We start from the raw sequence: 4,159 nt of genomic DNA on the forward strand, positions 1-4,159 counted from the left end.
AAACTACTCCCCCTAAATTTAAAAAAAGAAAATTGTTTCCTCCCAAGAGTCCATGTTAAAAAGGATTTTCCCCCTTCAGAGAAGGAGTACGTACATTATCCTATGATTAGACACTGACAAAAAAAAAAAAACAGAAAAAACATCAGATACAGAGAAAAAAAAAGTGAAAAATCAGAGAAGAGAGAAAAACATCAGACAAAAGAGAAAAAAGAAGAAAGTTGAAGGTTCCGATGACGATTTCTTGCTTCATCAGAAGTTTTATTCAATCTTGTATTTTTCTTTTTATAAATTGTTGTAAATTGAATCATAATGATTGTTTTAGTGATACCACGAATTGTTATGTAAGTTTATTGTATTGTTGTATTTGGGTATTGTTAACATTGAAAATAAAATTTATAATATGCAGTGAAGTATATATTTTTTCATCTGTATGTGACAAAAGCAAAGTAAAAATGTTCACACGATAATTTATACTTTCACAAATGTAGCAACATCCGTATTTTCATTCATCAATTACACACACACAGAGAACACAATTCACCTGCACAATACTACACATACTACAATATATGGATGAGAAATCGAAAGAAATATATAGATGTTCCTTAATTATTTCCGGCGAATTTTTCGTTGAAAATTCACTGGAACTGCCTATTCGTTTTTGTTATTGTTCCGTTGCCAAATCAACCATCGAAAACCGCCAGATGTTGTTTGATATTTTTTCTGGCGAAAATCACCGCCGTTCTCCGATGACAATAATAAATCCCCAACTTGTCCAAAATCGCTACTCCATCGGCCAAAATTCGTCGGAACAGACCTCCCCATCCCTTCTCCTGTCACCTCACTGCCAATGAACATACTTTTGCATTTTTCAGTTTATTAAAGATTTTTTTAATTTTTATTTTTAAAAAGAAAAATAAAGGAAAAATTTTATTTTGATTTGTATTTTTCATTTATATATTATGTCAAGGTTTTTTGTTAGCTAAATTTGTGATTAATATTTTTTTTAGAAGAAAGAAAATTTAGTTTTGATTAAGTTAGATGGCAAGGCAAATAAATTTCATACAATTTTTATATGTGTAGTTCACGTGATGTTAGTTTTAAGATTATTTAGTAATTATTTAAATTTAATTTAAAGTATTTGACTAATCAAGGTTGACTTTTTGTATTTATATTATTATTATTATTATTATTATTTATTCTTATTTTATTCTTTTTATTTTTATTTCATTATTATCAATAAAACTTAACTATTTGTTGAATTAATTAATTACCTTGATTAAATATTATTTAAGTAGCATTTTAAATAGATAAATTCTTACGAATTTACAAAAAAAAAAAATTAAAACTAAATCAATGTTTTTTAACATTAAACAAATTTTAGGCACGTTTAATACATTTGTCTTGATTAAGAATGTGGCGTACACATCTTTTTGGGACGTATTAAAATTCAAGGATGCAATAATGCACCTTGACAATATTTTTCCAGATTAATTTTCAAAATTCAATACAAAGGTTTTAAATGGTTTTGATATATTTTAAAATGAGCGAATTTAGGCCTTAACATAATTTATTGAAATAATTTAAGAAAAGATAAGTCAATAAAAGCGACCGTGATAGAACCACGGGACTCGAGGGGTGCCTCACACCTTTCCCTCGGTTAACAGAATTTCTTACCCGGTCTTCTATTTTCGCAGACCAACAAAGAGTCATTTCCTTTTAATTGAACTGTATTATATACTTTCTTCTCTCGCGTACCCCCTCTGAGTCTCTGAAATAGGATAAAGGGAATGCAGTATATGCATCCCACCTTCTTTTTGAGATAACCAAAGTGTCAAGGCACCTGGTGAAGGATATAGTCACACATGTTAGGCGGGGTTCGTATCGACAACGAAGGCGGTGTTGCCCTGCTACCGACCAAGTTATCCCTCTCCGACTCGAGTGTCCGCTCGGGTAAGTCAGTCTAGACACCTACCCCTATTAGGTTTAAACTTAGAAAAATTGAAAACTCAGAATCTGTTTATTCCTATTAGATACCGCTTTATTTGCATTATATGCATTTGACTTAGCGGGACTCGGCACAGGGGTCGGGTCTATCTAGGACAGGTGACCTACTTTATAAAGACCAACATGTGCATCCTACGTGCTCTTTGACATTTATTTGGAAGGCTTATTTTATTGTTGACCGACTTTTAGGCAACTTTAAAATGTAAGAGATTAAATTATCCTCACATTTAGTGAATTTTGTTTTTTTCAAAGAAAAACTTTATTTTTAAAAGAAAGAAATTTTTTTAAATATATAGTAACATAGTTTTATGATCTCTATGAACTACGAGGGTCTGATTCTCACATTTTAGTGGGATACGTCGGAAGTCCTTCCCAGGATACGACCTTATCTTTTGAAAAATTATTCATAGATTTATTGGGGAATATTTTGAAAATATGATTACTTTCATAATTATTTTTCTAATTCTCAAGTCCAATTTTTATATATATTTTAACAGCCCTGAATCTTTAGGGATCATGAGGCTAAGGTTTTTCAAAATAATAATAATAATAATAATAATAAAAAAAAAAAATATATATATATATATATTTCAATAGCCCAAAATCTTTAGGGATCATGAGGCTAAGTTTTTACAAAATAAAAAAAATAAAATATGTATTTTAACATCCTGAAATCTTTAGGGATCATGAGGCTAAGTTTTTACAAAAAATATATATGTATCAATTTTAACAGTCCTGAACCTTTAGGGTCTTGAGACTGAAATTTTTATACAACTTCATACATAAAACGGTCATTCTATTTTTCTTTATTTCTGAGTCCTTTTATTTTATTTTTGTACTTAGGGAATATTATCTTTAAACATATAGATAAAATTGTCTAGAAGTCTGTTATAGCAAAGTTTTTGATAGAGTCAATTTAAATAAGTATTTTTCTTAAAAAATATTATCAATTTTGTTTCTCTCGCTTTGATTTTTGATAAAATTGTTCTTTACAACTAAGTCCAAATAATGGTCGCACTAGGTTTTACAAGTTAAGTTATAAATTCTTTTCAAAATTAATAAATTAAGTTTTGTCTAGGTCTAGATATTTATTAATTTTATGTCCCTGTCAATAGGTATAAAATGTCCCCCCTGTTCGTGGAAAGCGTCCAAAGAGAAAGAGAGATGGGAGTGTACCGCTTCAGGTTGTGGATTGTATCACTTTGCAGCTTTGGTTGTGGTGGAACGAAATGGATACATTCGATTATGACGAGATACATAAGTATTTGGATTTTATGACGAGTATCATGAGAATCAACCCTAATAGGGAAGTGATTGTTGTATTACTGAATTTCTGAGACCCGAAGAATAATGTATTGCGCTTTTTAGATTTTGAGTTGACACCTACTTTAGAAGAGATAGTGGGCTATGTTGGATATGGGGATATATATCGGAAGAAACATATAGCCCCAACACTTATTTCAATAAACAGATTTTGCGAGCTCATGAACATACGGAATACGAAAGAAGAATCAATGAAAAAAGGCTGGGTTTCCTTGCAATTTTTGTATGACAGATACGGAAGGCAAGAGGGGTTTGAAAAGTACGGTAAACAACTTTGTAATAAGGAGAATTTTGAGACTTGAAAAATTCACTGACTATTTGCATTCATGGTAGCCTTTTTAGATACTATGGTCTTCCCGAGAAGAGAAAGAAAAAATTAATATTCGTTTAGCGGGAGTGGTACAGATACTGATTAAGAAAGATTACACTATTGTACCAATGATCCTAGCTGATATTTATCGTGCTCTAACTGTTTGTCAGAAGGGAAAGAGTTTTTTCGAGGGATGTAATATCTTGTTACAGATGTGGATTGTAGAGCATCTTTATCAACGTCCTACATTGACAAGGTTCGATCCTGAGCGATTTAATCGCATCAACGATTAAGAGGAAAGAATGGAGAAATATAAATATCCAAAAGAAATTGGAGATTGGGTTAAGTTTTTTCATTCTTTGACAGCAGATAAAATCACTTGGAATCTCCATTAGTTCCCTTGGAGGAAAGTTATACATAGTTCTGTCATTCGTCCGTTCTTGTTATTAATGGGTATTAGAGGTGTTCAACCGTATGTTCCATTGAGGGTTCTACGTCAGCTAGGCAAGCGTCAAATAA

Source organism: Capsicum annuum, chromosome 11 (assembly GCF_002878395.1).
Source record: "Capsicum annuum cultivar UCD-10X-F1 chromosome 11, UCD10Xv1.1, whole genome shotgun sequence".
Lineage (NCBI taxonomy): Eukaryota > Viridiplantae > Streptophyta > Magnoliopsida > Solanales > Solanaceae > Capsicum > Capsicum annuum.